The sequence below is a fragment of the Dendropsophus ebraccatus genome, chromosome 4 (assembly GCF_027789765.1).
Source record: "Dendropsophus ebraccatus isolate aDenEbr1 chromosome 4, aDenEbr1.pat, whole genome shotgun sequence".
Lineage (NCBI taxonomy): Eukaryota > Metazoa > Chordata > Amphibia > Anura > Hylidae > Dendropsophus > Dendropsophus ebraccatus.
The window spans coordinates 23,721,072-23,735,733 of NC_091457.1; the positions used below are offsets into that span (position 1 = coordinate 23,721,072).

The 14,662-nt window shown below is 57.0% G+C and overlaps 42 non-coding genes across 42 annotated transcripts; all 42 read right to left on the minus strand.

The window, feature by feature from the left end:
* Positions 1–330: 330 nt before the first annotated feature.
* Positions 331–402, minus strand: TRNAP-AGG (transfer RNA proline (anticodon AGG)). Its single transcript has one exon. It is a non-coding gene; the product is annotated as a tRNA-Pro (tRNA).
* Positions 403–655: 253 nt separating this feature from the next.
* Positions 656–727, minus strand: TRNAP-CGG (transfer RNA proline (anticodon CGG)). The gene has a single exon. It is a non-coding gene; the product is annotated as a tRNA-Pro (tRNA).
* Positions 728–830: 103 nt separating this feature from the next.
* Positions 831–902, minus strand: TRNAP-UGG (transfer RNA proline (anticodon UGG)). The gene has a single exon. It is a non-coding gene; the product is annotated as a tRNA-Pro (tRNA).
* A 396-nt stretch (positions 903–1,298) lies between these two features.
* On the minus strand, positions 1,299–1,370 carry TRNAP-AGG (transfer RNA proline (anticodon AGG)). Its single transcript has one exon. It is a non-coding gene; the product is annotated as a tRNA-Pro (tRNA).
* Positions 1,371–1,616: 246 nt separating this feature from the next.
* Positions 1,617–1,688, minus strand: TRNAP-CGG (transfer RNA proline (anticodon CGG)). Its single transcript has one exon. It is a non-coding gene; the product is annotated as a tRNA-Pro (tRNA).
* A 104-nt stretch (positions 1,689–1,792) lies between these two features.
* On the minus strand, positions 1,793–1,864 carry TRNAP-UGG (transfer RNA proline (anticodon UGG)). The gene has a single exon. It is a non-coding gene; the product is annotated as a tRNA-Pro (tRNA).
* Positions 1,865–2,259: 395 nt separating this feature from the next.
* TRNAP-AGG (transfer RNA proline (anticodon AGG)) lies at positions 2,260–2,331 on the minus strand. The gene has a single exon. It is a non-coding gene; the product is annotated as a tRNA-Pro (tRNA).
* Positions 2,332–2,581: 250 nt separating this feature from the next.
* Positions 2,582–2,653, minus strand: TRNAP-CGG (transfer RNA proline (anticodon CGG)). The gene has a single exon. It is a non-coding gene; the product is annotated as a tRNA-Pro (tRNA).
* A 104-nt stretch (positions 2,654–2,757) lies between these two features.
* On the minus strand, positions 2,758–2,829 carry TRNAP-UGG (transfer RNA proline (anticodon UGG)). The gene has a single exon. It is a non-coding gene; the product is annotated as a tRNA-Pro (tRNA).
* Positions 2,830–3,546: 717 nt separating this feature from the next.
* TRNAP-CGG (transfer RNA proline (anticodon CGG)) lies at positions 3,547–3,618 on the minus strand. The gene has a single exon. It is a non-coding gene; the product is annotated as a tRNA-Pro (tRNA).
* A 104-nt stretch (positions 3,619–3,722) lies between these two features.
* Positions 3,723–3,794, minus strand: TRNAP-UGG (transfer RNA proline (anticodon UGG)). The gene has a single exon. It is a non-coding gene; the product is annotated as a tRNA-Pro (tRNA).
* Positions 3,795–4,188: 394 nt separating this feature from the next.
* Positions 4,189–4,260, minus strand: TRNAP-AGG (transfer RNA proline (anticodon AGG)). The gene has a single exon. It is a non-coding gene; the product is annotated as a tRNA-Pro (tRNA).
* A 251-nt stretch (positions 4,261–4,511) lies between these two features.
* On the minus strand, positions 4,512–4,583 carry TRNAP-CGG (transfer RNA proline (anticodon CGG)). The gene has a single exon. It is a non-coding gene; the product is annotated as a tRNA-Pro (tRNA).
* A 104-nt stretch (positions 4,584–4,687) lies between these two features.
* Positions 4,688–4,759, minus strand: TRNAP-UGG (transfer RNA proline (anticodon UGG)). Its single transcript has one exon. It is a non-coding gene; the product is annotated as a tRNA-Pro (tRNA).
* A 394-nt stretch (positions 4,760–5,153) lies between these two features.
* TRNAP-AGG (transfer RNA proline (anticodon AGG)) lies at positions 5,154–5,225 on the minus strand. Its single transcript has one exon. It is a non-coding gene; the product is annotated as a tRNA-Pro (tRNA).
* Positions 5,226–5,476: 251 nt separating this feature from the next.
* On the minus strand, positions 5,477–5,548 carry TRNAP-CGG (transfer RNA proline (anticodon CGG)). The gene has a single exon. It is a non-coding gene; the product is annotated as a tRNA-Pro (tRNA).
* A 104-nt stretch (positions 5,549–5,652) lies between these two features.
* Positions 5,653–5,724, minus strand: TRNAP-UGG (transfer RNA proline (anticodon UGG)). Its single transcript has one exon. It is a non-coding gene; the product is annotated as a tRNA-Pro (tRNA).
* A 394-nt stretch (positions 5,725–6,118) lies between these two features.
* On the minus strand, positions 6,119–6,190 carry TRNAP-AGG (transfer RNA proline (anticodon AGG)). Its single transcript has one exon. It is a non-coding gene; the product is annotated as a tRNA-Pro (tRNA).
* Positions 6,191–6,441: 251 nt separating this feature from the next.
* On the minus strand, positions 6,442–6,513 carry TRNAP-CGG (transfer RNA proline (anticodon CGG)). The gene has a single exon. It is a non-coding gene; the product is annotated as a tRNA-Pro (tRNA).
* Positions 6,514–6,617: 104 nt separating this feature from the next.
* On the minus strand, positions 6,618–6,689 carry TRNAP-UGG (transfer RNA proline (anticodon UGG)). The gene has a single exon. It is a non-coding gene; the product is annotated as a tRNA-Pro (tRNA).
* Positions 6,690–7,405: 716 nt separating this feature from the next.
* Positions 7,406–7,477, minus strand: TRNAP-CGG (transfer RNA proline (anticodon CGG)). The gene has a single exon. It is a non-coding gene; the product is annotated as a tRNA-Pro (tRNA).
* A 104-nt stretch (positions 7,478–7,581) lies between these two features.
* TRNAP-UGG (transfer RNA proline (anticodon UGG)) lies at positions 7,582–7,653 on the minus strand. The gene has a single exon. It is a non-coding gene; the product is annotated as a tRNA-Pro (tRNA).
* A 721-nt stretch (positions 7,654–8,374) lies between these two features.
* On the minus strand, positions 8,375–8,446 carry TRNAP-CGG (transfer RNA proline (anticodon CGG)). Its single transcript has one exon. It is a non-coding gene; the product is annotated as a tRNA-Pro (tRNA).
* A 104-nt stretch (positions 8,447–8,550) lies between these two features.
* TRNAP-UGG (transfer RNA proline (anticodon UGG)) lies at positions 8,551–8,622 on the minus strand. The gene has a single exon. It is a non-coding gene; the product is annotated as a tRNA-Pro (tRNA).
* A 394-nt stretch (positions 8,623–9,016) lies between these two features.
* TRNAP-AGG (transfer RNA proline (anticodon AGG)) lies at positions 9,017–9,088 on the minus strand. Its single transcript has one exon. It is a non-coding gene; the product is annotated as a tRNA-Pro (tRNA).
* Positions 9,089–9,339: 251 nt separating this feature from the next.
* TRNAP-CGG (transfer RNA proline (anticodon CGG)) lies at positions 9,340–9,411 on the minus strand. Its single transcript has one exon. It is a non-coding gene; the product is annotated as a tRNA-Pro (tRNA).
* Positions 9,412–9,515: 104 nt separating this feature from the next.
* Positions 9,516–9,587, minus strand: TRNAP-UGG (transfer RNA proline (anticodon UGG)). Its single transcript has one exon. It is a non-coding gene; the product is annotated as a tRNA-Pro (tRNA).
* A 394-nt stretch (positions 9,588–9,981) lies between these two features.
* TRNAP-AGG (transfer RNA proline (anticodon AGG)) lies at positions 9,982–10,053 on the minus strand. The gene has a single exon. It is a non-coding gene; the product is annotated as a tRNA-Pro (tRNA).
* A 251-nt stretch (positions 10,054–10,304) lies between these two features.
* On the minus strand, positions 10,305–10,376 carry TRNAP-CGG (transfer RNA proline (anticodon CGG)). The gene has a single exon. It is a non-coding gene; the product is annotated as a tRNA-Pro (tRNA).
* A 104-nt stretch (positions 10,377–10,480) lies between these two features.
* On the minus strand, positions 10,481–10,552 carry TRNAP-UGG (transfer RNA proline (anticodon UGG)). Its single transcript has one exon. It is a non-coding gene; the product is annotated as a tRNA-Pro (tRNA).
* Positions 10,553–10,946: 394 nt separating this feature from the next.
* On the minus strand, positions 10,947–11,018 carry TRNAP-UGG (transfer RNA proline (anticodon UGG)). The gene has a single exon. It is a non-coding gene; the product is annotated as a tRNA-Pro (tRNA).
* Positions 11,019–11,267: 249 nt separating this feature from the next.
* Positions 11,268–11,339, minus strand: TRNAP-CGG (transfer RNA proline (anticodon CGG)). The gene has a single exon. It is a non-coding gene; the product is annotated as a tRNA-Pro (tRNA).
* Positions 11,340–11,443: 104 nt separating this feature from the next.
* Positions 11,444–11,515, minus strand: TRNAP-UGG (transfer RNA proline (anticodon UGG)). The gene has a single exon. It is a non-coding gene; the product is annotated as a tRNA-Pro (tRNA).
* A 394-nt stretch (positions 11,516–11,909) lies between these two features.
* Positions 11,910–11,981, minus strand: TRNAP-AGG (transfer RNA proline (anticodon AGG)). Its single transcript has one exon. It is a non-coding gene; the product is annotated as a tRNA-Pro (tRNA).
* A 250-nt stretch (positions 11,982–12,231) lies between these two features.
* On the minus strand, positions 12,232–12,303 carry TRNAP-CGG (transfer RNA proline (anticodon CGG)). Its single transcript has one exon. It is a non-coding gene; the product is annotated as a tRNA-Pro (tRNA).
* Positions 12,304–12,407: 104 nt separating this feature from the next.
* TRNAP-UGG (transfer RNA proline (anticodon UGG)) lies at positions 12,408–12,479 on the minus strand. Its single transcript has one exon. It is a non-coding gene; the product is annotated as a tRNA-Pro (tRNA).
* Positions 12,480–12,873: 394 nt separating this feature from the next.
* Positions 12,874–12,945, minus strand: TRNAP-AGG (transfer RNA proline (anticodon AGG)). Its single transcript has one exon. It is a non-coding gene; the product is annotated as a tRNA-Pro (tRNA).
* Positions 12,946–13,196: 251 nt separating this feature from the next.
* On the minus strand, positions 13,197–13,268 carry TRNAP-CGG (transfer RNA proline (anticodon CGG)). The gene has a single exon. It is a non-coding gene; the product is annotated as a tRNA-Pro (tRNA).
* Positions 13,269–13,372: 104 nt separating this feature from the next.
* TRNAP-UGG (transfer RNA proline (anticodon UGG)) lies at positions 13,373–13,444 on the minus strand. The gene has a single exon. It is a non-coding gene; the product is annotated as a tRNA-Pro (tRNA).
* Positions 13,445–13,838: 394 nt separating this feature from the next.
* TRNAP-AGG (transfer RNA proline (anticodon AGG)) lies at positions 13,839–13,910 on the minus strand. The gene has a single exon. It is a non-coding gene; the product is annotated as a tRNA-Pro (tRNA).
* Positions 13,911–14,163: 253 nt separating this feature from the next.
* Positions 14,164–14,235, minus strand: TRNAP-CGG (transfer RNA proline (anticodon CGG)). Its single transcript has one exon. It is a non-coding gene; the product is annotated as a tRNA-Pro (tRNA).
* Positions 14,236–14,339: 104 nt separating this feature from the next.
* Positions 14,340–14,411, minus strand: TRNAP-UGG (transfer RNA proline (anticodon UGG)). Its single transcript has one exon. It is a non-coding gene; the product is annotated as a tRNA-Pro (tRNA).
* Between the last annotated feature and the right edge of the window lie 251 nt (positions 14,412–14,662).

The following is a 14,662-nucleotide window of genomic DNA, read 5'->3' on the forward strand; positions in this document are numbered from 1 at the left end:
GGCAGCCTGCTATGCCCTGCGTTGCCCTCTCTCACGGATCCCGTGCGGAAAAGTCCACCGAAGACGGCATTCGTTCAACATCAAAGCAAAGAGGAGTTTCGGGGTGGAACTCTGCATGACGGCGGGAGAAAAAAGCGCACTTTGGCGTTAGAAAGGTATTCCCGCTGCAGGGAGGCATTCGGTTGACAGGAAGCAACAGCATACCCTCGAGCGCGAGAGAGAGACACGTCGGGTGTTTCCCACTCACTACACTGGCGCCAGAAAACCCTGGAGGAGAGAAGACTGCACGCAACCAGTGGAAGCGGACGAGCCTCAGTACTGTCAAAAGGTGGGCTCGTCCGGGATTTGAACCCGGGACCTCTCGCACCCTAAGCGAGAATCATACCCCTAGACCAACGAGCCGAGCTAGGCGTGTCGCTGTCACGCCGCCAGCCAGCACGGTCCGCGTTCACAGGAAGACGGCATTGCCTGCTTTTCCACGCAGTGTGGCTTCTAAAGTTGAATCCACTGTACCCTAAAAAACAACGCCTCCGCATTAAACACCCCTGCCGCCGAACCAAAAATAAATAAATAACAAAAAGAAAGCAAAGGGCGCTGGTAGAGACCGGCTTAAATGATTTCACACCGCAAAGAAAGGCAGAGGGAGCCTAGGTCCGGGCTCGTCCGGGATTTGAACCCGGGGCCTCTCGCACCCGAAGCGAGAATCATACTACTAGACCAACGAGCCGTCGCACGTCGCATGTCCCAGAGCCGCGTGGGGCGAGCTAGCCTTCCAAGATTCACAAAAAGGCGGCTGTGCAGGCGTCAGAAAAGGGGAACTGGAAAAGCCAGGGCTCGTCCGGGATTTGAACCCGGGACCTCTCGCACCCAAAGCGAGAATCATACCCCTAGACCAACGAGCCGCAGATGCGCATGATGCCTCCTCCCGACGTGCCAATTGTGGGCTGGCAAACTGTACTGCCGCGTGGGCAGCCTGCTATGCCCTGCGTTGCCCTCTCTCACGGATCCCGTGCGGAAAAGTCCACCGAAGACGGCATTCGTTCAACATCAAAGCAAAGAGGAGTTTCGGGGTGGAACTCTGCATGACGGCGGGAGAAAAAGCGCACGTTTGGCGTTAGAAAGGTATTCCCCGCTGCAGGGAGGCATTCGGTTGACAGGAAGCAACAGCATACCCTCGAGCGCGAGAGAGAGACACGTCGGGTGTTTCCCACTCACTACACTGGCGCCAGAAAACCCTGGAGGAGAGAAGACTGCACGCAACCAGTGGAAGCGGACGAGCCTCAGTACTGTCAAAAGGTGGGCTCGTCCGGGATTTGAACCCGGGACCTCTCGCACCCTAAGCGAGAATCATACCCCTAGACCAACGAGCCGGGCTAGTCGCTGTCACGCCGCCAGCCAGCACGGTCCGCGTTCACAGGAAGACGGCATTGCCTGCTTTTCTCGCAGTGTGGCTTCTAAAGTTGAATCCACTGTACCCTAAAAACAACGCCTCCGCATTAAACACCCCTGCCGCCGAACCAAAAATAAATAAATAACAAAAAGAAAGCAAAGGGCGCTGGTAGAGACCGGCTTAAATGATTTCACACCGCAAAGAAAGGCAGAGGGAGACTAGGTCCGGGCTCGTCCGGGATTTGAACCCGGGGCCTCTCGCACCCGAAGCGAGAATCACACTACTAGACCAACGAGCCGTCGCACGTCGCATGTCCCAGAGCCGCGTGGGGCGAGCTAGCCTTCCAAGATTCACAAAAAGGCGGGCTGTGCAGGCGGCAGAAAAGGGGAACTGGAAAAGCCAGGGCTCGTCCGGGATTTGAACCCGGGACCTCTCGCACCCAAAGCGAGAATCATACCCCTAGACCAACGAGCCGCAGATGCGCATGATGCCTCCTCCCGACGTGCCAATTGTGGGCTGGCAAACTGTACTGCCGCGTGGGCAGCCTGCTATGCCCTGCGTTGCCCTCTCTCACGGATCCCGTGCGGAAAAGTCCACCGAAGACGGCATTCGTTCAACATCAAAGCAAAGAGGAGTTTCGGGGTGGAACTCTGCATGACGGCGGGAGAAAAAGCGCACTTTGGCGTTAGAAAGGTATTCCCGCTGCAGGGAGGCATTCGGTTGACAGGAAGCAACAGCATACCCTCGAGCGCGAGAGAGAGACACGTCGGGTGTTTCCCCACTCACTACACTGGCGCCAGAAAACCCTGGAGGAGAGAAGACTGCACGCAACCAGTGGAAGCGGACGAGCCTCAGTACTGTCAAAAGGTGGGCTCGTCCGGGATTTGAACCCGGGACCTCTCGCACCCTAAGCGAGAATCATACCCCTAGACCAACGAGCCGAGCTAGGCGTGTCGCTGTCACGCCGCCAGCCAGCACGGTCCGCGTTCACAGGAAGACGGCATTGCCTGCTTTCTCGCAGTGTGGCTTCTAAAGTTGAATCCACTGTACCCTAAAAACAACGCCTCCGCATTAAACACCCCTGCCGCCGAACCAAAAATAAATAAATAACAAAAAGAAAGCAAAGGGCGCTGGTAGAGACCGGCTTAAATGATTTCACACCGCAAAGAAAGGCAGAGGGAGACTAGGTCCGGGCTCGTCCGGGATTTGAACCCGGGGCCTCTCGCACCCGAAGCGAGAATCATACTACTAGACCAACGAGCCGTCGCACGTCGCATGTCCCAGAGCCGCGTGGGGCGAGCTAGCCTTCCAAGATTCACAAAAAGGCGGGCTGTGCAGGCGGCAGAAAAGGGGAACTGGAAAAGCCAGGGCTCGTCCGGGATTTGAACCCGGGACCTCACGCACCCAAAGCGAGAATCATACCCCTAGACCAACGAGCCGCAGATTCGCATGATGCCTCCTCCCGACGTGCCAATTGTGGGCTGGCAAACTCTACTGCCGCGTGGGCAGCCTGCTATGCCCTGCGTTGCCCTCTCTCACGGATCCCGTGCGGAAAAGTCCACCGAAGACGGCATTCGTTCAACATCAAAGCAAAGAGGAGTTTCGGGGTGGAACTCTGCATGACGGCGGGAGAAAAAGCGCAGTTTGGCGTTAGAAAGGTATTCCCGCTGCAGGGAGGCATTCGGTTGACAGGAAGCAACAGCATACCCTCGAGCGCGAGAGAGAGACACGTCGGGTGTTTCCCACTCACTACACTGGCGCCAGAAAACCCTGGAGGAGAGAAGACTGCACGCAACCAGTGGAAGCGGACGAGCCTCAGTACTGTCAAAAGGTGGGCTAGTCTGGGATTTGAACCCGGGACATCTAGCACCCTAAGCGAGAATCATACCCCTAGACCAACGAGCCGAGCTGGGCGTGTCGCTGTCACGCCGCCAGCCAGCACGGTCCGCGTTCACAGGAAGACGGCATTGCCTGCTTTTCTCGCAGTGTGGCTTCTAAAGTTGAATCCACTGTACCCTAAAAACAACGCCTCCGCATTAAACACCCCTGCCGCCGAACCAAAAATAAATAAATAACAAAAAGAAAGCAAAGGGCGCTGGTAGAGACCGGCTTAAATGATTTCACACCGCAAAGAAAGGCAGAGGGAGCCTAGGTCCGGGCTCGTCCGGGATTTGAACCCGGGGCCTCTCGCACCCGAAGCGAGAATCATACTACTAGACCAACGAGCCGTCGCACGTCGCATGTCCCAGAGCCGCGTGGGGCGAGCTAGCCTTCCAAGATTCACAAAAAGGCGGGCTGTGCAGGCGGCAGAAAAGGGGAACTGGAAAAGCCAGGGCTCGTCCGGGATTTGAACCCGGGACCTCTCGCACCCAAAGCGAGAATCATACCCCTAGACCAACGAGCCGCAGATGCGCATGATGCCTCCTCCCGACGTGCCAATTGTGGGCTGGCAAACTGTACTGCCGCGTGGGCAGCCTGCTATGCCCTGCGTTGCCCTCTCTCACGGATCCCGTGCGGAAAAGTCCACCGAAGACGGCATTCGTTCAACATCAAAGCAAAGAGGAGTTTCGGGGTGGAACTCTGCATGACGGCGGGAGAAAAAGCGCACTTTGGCGTTAGAAAGGTATTCCCGCTGCAGGGAGGCATTCGGTTGACAGGAAGCAACAGCATACCCTCGAGCGCGAGAGAGAGACACGTCGGGTGTTTCCCACTCACTACACTGGCGCCAGAAAACCCTGGAGGAGAGAAGACTGCACGCAACCAGTGGAAGCGGACGAGCCTCAGTACTGTCAAAAGGTGGGCTCGTCCGGGATTTGAACCCGGGACCTCTCGCACCCTAAGCGAGAATCATACCCCTAGACCAACGAGCCGAGCTGGGCGTGTCGCTGTCACGCCGCCAGCCAGCACGGTCCGCGTTCACAGGAAGACGGCATTGCCTGCTTTTCTCGCAGTGTGGCTTCTAAAGTTGAATCCACTGTACCCTAAAAACAACGCCTCCGCATTAAACACCCCTGCCGCCGAACCAAAAATAAATAAATAACAAAAAGAAAGCAAAGGGCGCTGGTAGAGACCGGCTTAAATGATTTCACACCGCAAAGAAAGGCAGAGGGAGCCTAGGTCCGGGCTCGTCCGGGATTTGAACCCGGGGCCTCTCGCACCCGAAGCGAGAATCATACTACTAGACCAACGAGCCGTCGCACGTCGCATGTCCCAGAGCCGCGTGGGGCGAGCTAGCCTTCCAAGATTCACAAAAAGGCGAGCTGTGCAGGCGGCAGAAAAGGGGAACTGGAAAAGCCAGGGCTCGTCCGGGATTTGAACCCGGGACCTCTCGCACCCAAAGCGAGAATCATACCCCTAGACCAACGAGCCGCAGATGCGCATGATGCCTCCTCCCGACGTGCCAATTGTGGGCTGGCAAACTGTACTGCCGCGTGGGCAGCCTGCTATGCCCTGCGTTGCCCTCTCTCACGGATCCCGTGCGGAAAAGTCCACCGAAGACGGCATTCGTTCAACATCAAAGCAAAGAGGAGTTTCGGGGTGGAACTCTGCATGACGGCGGGAGAAAAAGCGCAGTTTGGCGTTAGAAAGGTATTCCCGCTGCAGGGAGGCATTCGGTTGACAGGAAGCAACAGCATACCCTCGAGCGCGAGAGAGAGACACGTCGGGTGTTTCCCACTCACTACACTGGCGCCAGAAAACCCTGGAGGAGAGAAGACTGCACGCAACCAGTGGAAGCGGACGAGCCTCAGTACTGTCAAAAGGTGGGCTCGTCCGGGATTTGAACCCGGGACCTCTCGCACCCTAAGCGAGAATCATACCCCTAGACCAACGAGCCGAGCTAGGCGTGTCGCTGTCACGCCGCCAGCCAGCACGGTCCGCGTTCACAGGAAGACGGCATTGCCTGCTTTTCTCGCAGTGTGGCTTCTAAAGTTGAATCCACTGTACCCTAAAAACAACGCCTCCGCATTAAACACCCCTGCCGCCGAACCAAAAATAAATAAATAACAAAAAGAAAGCAAAGGGCGCTGGTAGAGACCGGCTTAAATGATTTCACACCGCAAAGAAAGGCAGAGGGAGCCTAGGTCCGGGCTCGTCCGGGATTTGAACCCGGGGCCTCTCGCACCCGAAGAGAGAATCATACTACTAGACCAACGAGCCGTCGCACGTCGCATGTCCCAGAGCCGCGTGGGGCGAGCTAGCCTTCCAAGATTCACAAAAAGGCGGGCTGTGCAGGCGGCAGAAAAGGGGAACTGGAAAAGCCAGGGCTCGTCCGGGATTTGAACCCGGGACCTCTCGCACCCAAAGCGAGAATCATACCCCTAGACCAACGAGCCGCAGATTCGCATGATGCCTCCTCCCGACGTGCCAATTGTGGGCTGGCAAACTGTACTGCCGCGTGGGCAGCCTGCTATGCCCTGCGTTGCCCTCTCTCACGGATCCCGTGCGGAAAAGTCCACCGAAGACGGCATTCGTTCAACATCAAAGCAAAGAGGAGTTTCGGGGTGGAACTCTGCATGACGGCGGGAGAAAAAGCGCACTTTGGCGTTAGAAAGGTATTCCCGCTGCAGGGAGGCATTCGGTTGACAGGAAGCAACAGCATACCCTCGAGCGCGAGAGAGAGACACGTCGGGTGTTTCCCACTCACTACACTGGCGCCAGAAAACCCTGGAGGAGAGAAGACTGCACGCAACCAGTGGAAGCGGACGAGCCTCAGTACTGTCAAAAGGTGGGCTCGTCCGGGATTTGAACCCGGGACCTCTCGCACCCTAAGCGAGAATCATACCCCTAGACCAACGAGCCGAGCTAGGCGTGTCGCTGTCACGCCGCCAGCCAGCACGGTCCGCGTTCACAGGAAGACGGCATTGCCTGCTTTTCTCGCAGTGTGGCTTCTAAAGTTGAATCCACTGTACCCTAAAAACAACGCCTCCGCATTAAACACCCCTGCCGCCGAACCAAAAATAAATAAATAACAAAAAGAAAGCAAAGGGCGCTGGTAGAGACCGGCTTAAATGATTTCACACCGCAAAGAAAGGCAGAGGGAGCCTAGGTCCGGGCTCGTCCGGGATTTGAACCCGGGGCCTCTCGCACCCGAAGCGAGAATCATACTACTAGACCAACGAGCCGTCGCACGTCGCATGTCCCAGAGCCGCGTGGGGCGAGCTAGCCTTCCAAGATTCACAAAAAGGCGGGCTGTGCAGGCGGCAGAAAAGGGGAACTGGAAAAGCCAGGGCTCGTCCGGGATTTGAACCCGGGACCTCACGCACCCAAAGCGAGAATCATACCCCTAGACCAACGAGCCGCAGATTCGCATGATGCCTCCTCCCGACGTGCCAATTGTGGGCTGGCAAACTGTACTGCCGCGTGGGCAGCCTGCTATGCCCTGCGTTGCCCTCTCTCACGGATCCCGTGCGGAAAAGTCCACCGAAGACGGCATTCGTTCAACATCAAAGCAAAGAGGAGTTTCAGGGTGGAACTCTGCATGACGGCGGGAGAAAAAGCGCACTTTGGCGTTAGAAAGGTATTCCCGCTGCAGGGAGGCATTCGGTTGACAGGAAGCAACAGCATACCCTCGAGCGCGAGAGAGAGACACGTCGGGTGTTTCCCACTCACTACACTGGCGCCAGAAAACCCTGGAGGAGAGAAGACTGCACGCAACCAGTGGAAGCGGACGAGCCTCAGTACTGTCAAAAGGTGGGCTCGTCTGGATTTGAACCCGGGACCTCTCGCTCCCTAAGCGAGAATCATACCCCTAGACCAACGAGCCGAGCTGGGCGTGTCGCTGTCACGCCGCCAGCCAGCACGGTCCGTGTTCACAGGAAGACGGCATTGCCTGCTTTTCTCGCAGTGTGGCTTCTAAAGTTGAATCCACTGTACCCTAAAAACAACGCCTCCGCATTAAACACCCCTGCCGCCGAACCAAAAATAAATAAATAACAAAAAGAAAGCAAAGGGCGCTGGTAGAGACCGGCTTAAATGATTTCACACCGCAAAGAAAGGCAGAGGGAGCCTAGGTCCGGGCTCGTCCGGGATTTGAACCCGGGGCCTCTCGCACCCGAAGCGAGAATCATACTACTAGACCAACGAGCCGTCGCACGTCGCATGTCCCAGAGCCGCGTGGGGCGAGCTAGCCTTCCAAGATTCACAAAAAGGCGAGCTGTGCAGGCGGCAGAAAAGGGGAACTGGAAAAGCCAGGGCTCGTCCGGGATTTGAACCCGGGACCTCTCGCACCCAAAGCGAGAATCATACCCCTAGACCAACGAGCCGCAGATGCGCATGATGCCTCCTCCCGACGTGCCAATTGTGGGCTGGCAAACTGTACTGCCGCGTGGGCAGCCTGCTATGCCCTGCGTTGCCCTCTCTCACGGATCCCGTGCGGAAAAGTCCACCGAAGACGGCATTCGTTCAACATCAAAGCAAAGAGGAGTTTCGGGGTGGAACTCTGCATGACGGCGGGAGAAAAAGCGCACTTTGGCGTTAGAAAGGTATTCCCGCTGCAGGGAGGCATTCGGTTGACAGGAAGCAACAGCATACCCTCGAGCGCGAGAGAGAGACACGTCGGGTGTTTCCCACTCACTACACTGGCGCCAGAAAACCCTGGAGGAGAGAAGACTGCACGCAACCAGTGGAAGCGGACGAGCCTCAGTACTGTCAAAAGGTGGGCTAGTCTGGGATTTGAACCCGGGACATCTAGCACCCTAAGCGAGAATCATACCCCTAGACCAACGAGCCGAGCTGGGCGTGTCGCTGTCACGCCGCCAGCCAGCAAGCACGGTCCGCGTTCACAGGAAGACGGCATTGCCTGCTTTTCTCGCAGTGTGGCTTCTAAAGTTGAATCCACTGTACCCTAAAAACAACGCCTCCGCATTAAACACCCCTGCCGCCGAACCAAAAATAAATAAATAACAAAAAGAAAGCAAAGGGCGCTGGTAGAGACCGGCTTAAATGATTTCACACCGCAAAGAAAGGCAGAGGGAGCCTAGGTCCGGGCTCGTCCGGGATTTGAACCCGGGGCCTCTCGCACCCGAAGCGAGAATCATACTACTAGACCAACGAGCCGTCGCACGTCGCATGTCCCAGAGCCGCGTGGGGCGAGCTAGCCTTCCAAGATTCACAAAAAGGCGGGCTGTGCAGGCGGCAGAAAAGGGGAACTGGAAAAGCCAGGGCTCGTCCGGGATTTGAACCCGGGACCTCACGCACCCAAAGCGAGAATCATACCCCTAGACCATCGAGCCGCAGATGCGCATGATGCCTCCTCCCGACGTGCCAATTGTGGGCTGGCAAACTGTACTGCCGCGTGGGCAGCCTGCTATGCCCTGCGTTGCCCTCTCTCACGGATCCCGTGCGGAAAAGTCCACCGAAGACGGCATTCGTTCAACATCAAAGCAAAGAGGAGTTTCGGGGTGGAACTCTGCATGACGGCGGGAGAAAAAGCGCACTTTGGCGTTAGAAAGGTATTCCCGCTGCAGGGAGGCATTCGGTTGACAGGAAGCAACAGCATACCCTCGAGCGCGAGAGAGAGACACGTCGGGTGTTTCCCACTCACTACACTGGCGCCAGAAAACCCTGGAGGAGAGAAGACTGCACGCAACCAGTGGAAGCGGACGAGCCTCAGTACTGTCAAAAGGTGGGCTCGTCCGGGATTTGAACCCGGGACCTCTCGCACCCTAAGCGAGAATCATACCCCTAGACCAACGAGCCGAGCTGGGCGTGTCGCTGTCACGCCGCCAGCCAGCACGGTCCGCGTTCACAGGAAGACGGCATTGCCTGCTTTTCTCGCAGTGTGGCTTCTAAAGTTGAATCCACTGTACCCTAAAAACAACGCCTCCGCATTAAACACCCCTGCCGCCGAACCAAAAATAAATAAATAACAAAAAGAAAGCAAAGGGCGCTGGTAGAGACCGGCTTAAATGATTTCACACCGCAAAGAAAGGCAGAGGGAGACTAGGTCCGGGCTCGTCCGGGATTTGAACCCGGGGCCTCTCGCACCCGAAGCGAGAATCATACTACTAGACCAACGAGCCGTCGCACGTCGCATGTCCCAGAGCCGCGTGGGGCGAGCTAGCCTTCCAAGATTCACAAAAAGGCGGGCTGTGCAGGCGGCAGAAAAGGGGAACTGGAAAAGCCAGGGCTCGTCCGGGATTTGAACCCGGGACCTCTCGCACCCAAAGCGAGAATCATACCCCTAGACCAACGAGCCGCAGATGCGCATGATGCCTCCTCCCGACGTGCCAATTGTGGGCTGGCAAACTGTACTGCCGCGTGGGCAGCCTGCTATGCCCTGCGTTGCCCTCTCTCACGGATCCCGTGCGGAAAAGTCCACCGAAGACGGCATTCGTTCAACATCAAAGCAAAGAGGAGTTTCGGGGTGGAACTCTGCATGACGGCGGGAGAAAAAGCGCAGTTTGGCGTTAGAAAGGTATTCCCGCTGCAGGGAGGCATTCGGTTGACAGGAAGCAACAGCATACCCTCGAGCGCGAGAGAGAGACACGTCGGGTGTTTCCCACTCACTACACTGGCGCCAGAAAACCCTGGAGGAGAGAAGACTGCACGCAACCAGTGGAAGCGGACGAGCCTCAGTACTGTCAAAAGGTGGGCTCGTCCGGGATTTGAACCCGGGACCTCTCGCACCCTAAGCGAGAATCATACCCCTAGACCAACGAGCCGAGCTAGGCGTGTCGCTGTCACGCCGCCAGCCAGCACGGTCCGCGTTCACAGGAAGACGGCATTGCCTGCTTTTCTCGCAGTGTGGCTTCTAAAGTTGAATCCACTGTACCCTAAAAACAACGCCTCCGCATTAAACACCCCTGCCGCCGAACCAAAAATACCTAAATAACAAAAAGAAAGCAAAGGGCGCTGGTAGAGACCGGCTTAAATGATTTCACACCGCAAAGAAAGGCAGAGGGAGCCTAGGTCCGGGCTCGTCCGGGATTTGAACCCGGGGCCTCTCGCACCCGAAGCGAGAATCATACTACTAGACCAACGAGCCGTCGCACGTCGCATGTCCCAGAGCCGCGTGGGGCGAGCTAGCCTTCCAAGATTCACAAAAAGGCGAGCTGTGCAGGCGGCAGAAAAGGGGAACTGGAAAAGCCAGGGCTCGTCCGGGATTTGAACCCGGGACCTCTCGCACCCAAAGCGAGAATCATACCCCTAGACCAACGAGCCGCAGATGCGCATGATGCCTCCTCCCGACGTGCCAATTGTGGGCTGGCAAACTGTACTGCCGCGTGGGCAGCCTGCTATGCCCTGCGTTGCCCTCTCTCACGGATCCCGTGCGGAAAAGTCCACCGAAGACGGCATTCGTTCAACATCAAAGCAAAGAGGAGTTTCGGGGTGGAACTCTGCATGACGGCGGGAGAAAAAGCGCAGTTTGGCGTTAGAAAGGGATTCCCGCTGCAGGGAGGCATTCGGTTGACAGGAAGCAACAGCATACCCTCGAGCGCGAGAGAGAGACACGTCGGGTGTTTCCCACTCACTACACTGGCGCCAGAAAACCCTGGAGGAGAGAAGACTGCACGCAACCAGTGGAAGCGGACGAGCCTCAGTACTGTCAAAAGGTGGGCTCGTCCGGGATTTGAACCCGGGACCTCTCGCACCCAAAGCGAGAATCATACCCCTAGACCAACGAGCCGAGCTGGGCGTGTCGCTGTCACGCCGCCAGCCAGCACGGTCCGTGTTCACAGGAAGACGGCATTGCCTGCTTTTCTCGCAGTGTGGCTTCTAAAGTTGAATCCACTGTACCCTAAAACAACGCCTCCGCATTAAACACCCCTGCCGCCGAACCAAAAATAAATAAATAACAAAAAGAAAGCAAAGGGCGCTGGTAGAGACCGGCTTAAATGATTTCACACCGCAAGAAAGGCAGAGGGAGCCTAGGTCCGGGCTCGTCCGGGATTTGAACCCGGGGCCTCTCGCACCCGAAGCGAGAATCATACTACTAGACCAACGAGCCGTCGCACGTCGCATGTCCCAGAGCCGCGTGGGACGAGCTAGCCTTCCAAGATTCACAAAAAGGCGGGCTGTGCAGGCGGCAGAAAAGGGGAACTGGAAAAGCCAGGGCTCGTCCGGGATTTGAACCAGGGACCTCTCACACCCAAAGTGAGAGTCATACCCCTAGACCAACGAGCCGCAGATGCGCATGATGCCTCCTCCCGACGTGCCAATTGTGGGCTGGCAAACTGTACTGCCGCGTGGGCAGCCTGCTATGCCCTGCGTTGCCCTCTCTCACGGATCCCGTGCGGAAAAGTCCACCGAAGACGGCATTCGTTCAACATCAAAGCAAAGAGGAGTTTCGGGGTGGAACTCTGCATGACGGCGGGAGAAAAAGCGCAGTTTGGCGTTAGAAAGGTATTCCCGCTGCAGGGAGGCATTCGGTTGACAGGAAGCAACAGCATACCCTCGAGCGCGAGAGAGAGACACGTCGGGTGTTTCCCACTCACTACACTGGCGCCAGAAAACCCTGGAGGAGAGAAGACTGCACGCAACCAGTGGAAGCGGACGAGCCTCAGTACTGTCAAAAGGTGGGCTCGTCCGGGATTTGAACCCGGGACCTCTCGCACCCTAAGCGAGAATCATACCCCTAGACCAACGAGCCGAGCTGGGCGTGTCGCTGTCACGCCGCCAGCCAGCACGGTCCGTGTTCACAGGAAGACGGCATTGCCTGCTTTTCTCGCAGTGTGGCTTCTAAAGTTGAATCCACTGTACCCTAAAAACAACGCCTCGCATTAAACACCCCTGCCGCCGAACCAAAAATAAATAAATAACAAAAAGAAAGCAAAGGGCGCTGGTAGAGACCGGCTTAAATGATTTCACACCGCAAAGAAAGGCAGAGGGAGCCTAGGTCCGGGCTCGTCCGGGATTTGAACCCGGGGCCTCTCGCACCCGAAGCGAGAATCATACTACTAGACCAACGAGCCGTCGCACGTCGCATGTCCCAGAGCCGCGTGGGGCGAGCTAGCCTTCCAAGATTCACAAAAAGGCGGGCTGTGCAGGCGGCAGAAAAGGGGAACTGGAAAAGCCAGGGCTCGTCCGGGATTTGAACCCGGGACCTCACGCACCCAAAGCGAGAATCATACCCCTAGACCAACGAGCCGCAGATGCGCATGATGCCTCCTCCCGACGTGCCAATTGTGGGCTGGCAAACTGTACTGCCGCGTGGGCAGCCTGCTATGCCCTGCGTTGCCCTCTCTCACGGATCCCGTGCGGAAAAGTCCACCGAAGACGGCATTCGTTCAACATCAAAGCAAAGAGGAGTTTCGGGGTGGAACTCTGCATGACGGCGGGAGAAAAAGCGCACTTTGGCGTTAGAAAGGTATTCCCGCTGCAGGGAGGCATTCGGTTGACAGGAAGCAACAGCATACCCTCGAGCGCGAGAGAGAGACACGTCGGGTGTTTCCCACTCACTACACTGGCGCCAGAAAACCCTGGAGGAGAGAAGACTGCACGCAACCAGTGGAAGCGGATGAGCCTCAGTACTGTCAAAAGGTGGGCTCGTCCGGGATTTGAACCCGGGACCTCTCGCACCCTAAGCGAGAATCATACCCCTAGACCAACGAGCCGAGCTGGGCGTGTCGCTGTCACGCCGCCAGCCAGCACGGTCCGAGTTCACAGGAAGACGGCATTGCCTGCTTTTCTCGCAGTGTGGCTTCTAAAGTTGAATCCACTGTACCCTAAAAACAACGCCTCCGCATTAAACACCCCTGCCGCCGAACCAAAAATAAATAAATAACAAAAAGAAAGCAAAGGGCGCTGGTAGAGACCGGCTTAAATGATTTCACACCGCAAAGAAAGGCAGAGGGAGACTAGGTCCGGGCTCGTCCGGGATTTGAACCCGGGGCCTCTCGCACCCGAAGCGAGAATCATACTACTAGACCAACGAGCCGTCGCACGTCGCATGTCCCAGAGCCGCGTGGGGCGAGCTAGCCTTCCAAGATTCACAAAAAGGCGAGCTGTGCAGGCGGCAGAAAAGGGGAACTGGAAAAGCCAGGGCTCGTCCGGGATTTGAACCCGGGACCTCTCGCACCCAAAGCGAGAATCATACCCCTAGACCAACGAGCCGCAGATGCGCATGATGCCTCCTCCCGACGTGCCAATTGTGGGCTGGCAAACTGTACTGCCGCGTGGGCAGCCTGCTATGCCCTGCGTTGCCCTCTCTCACGGATCCCGTGCGGAAAAGTCCACCGAAGACGGCATTCGTTCAACATCAAAGCAAAGAGGAGTTTCGGGGTGGAACTCTGCATGACGGCGGGAGAAAAAGCGCACTTTGGCGTTAGAAAGGTATTCCCGCTGCAGGGAGGCATTCGGTTGACAGGAAGCAACAGCATACCCTCGAGCGCGAGAGAGAGACACGTCGGGTGTTTCCCACTCACTACACTGGCGCCAGAAAACCCTGGAGGAGAGAAGACTGCACGCAACCAGTGGAAGCGGACGAGCCTCAGTACTGTCAAAAGGTGGGCTCGTCCGGGATTTGAACCCGGGACATCTAGCACCCTAAGCGAGAATCATACCCCTAGACCAACGAGCCGAGCTGGGCGTGTCGCTGTCACGCCTGCCAGCCAGCACGGTCCGTGTTCACAGGAAGACGGCATTGCCTGCTTTTCCTCGCAGTGTGGCTTCTAAAGTTGAATCCACTGTACCCTAAAAACAACGCCTCCGCATTAAACACCCCTGCCGCCGAACCAAAAATAAATAAATAACAAAAAGAAAGCAAAGGGCGCTGGTAGAGACCGGCTTAAATGATTTCACACCGCAAAGAAAGGCAGAGGGAGCCTAGGTCCGGGCTCGTCCGGGATTTGAACCCGGGGCCTCTCGCACCCGAAGCGAGAATCATACTACTAGACCAACGAGCCGTCGCACGTCGCATGTCCCAGAGCCGCGTGGGGCGAGCTAGCCTTCCAAGATTCACAAAAAGGCGGGCTGTGCAGGCGGCAGAAAAGGGGAACTGGAAAAGCCAGGGCTCGTCCGGGATTTGAACCCGGGACCTCTCGCACCCAAAGCGAGAATCATACCCCTAGACCAACGAGCCGCAGATGCGCATGATGCCTCCTCCCGACGTGCCAATTGTGGGCTGGCAAACTGTACTGCCGCGTGGGCAGCCTGCTATGCCCTGCGTTGCCCTCTCTCACGGATCCCGTGCGGAAAAGTCCACCGAAGACGGCATTCGTTCAACATCAAAGCAAGAGGAGTTTCGGGGTGGAACTCTGCATGACGGCGGGAGAAAAAGCGCACTTTGGCGTTAGAAAGGCATTCCCGCTGCAGGGAGGCATTCGGTTGACA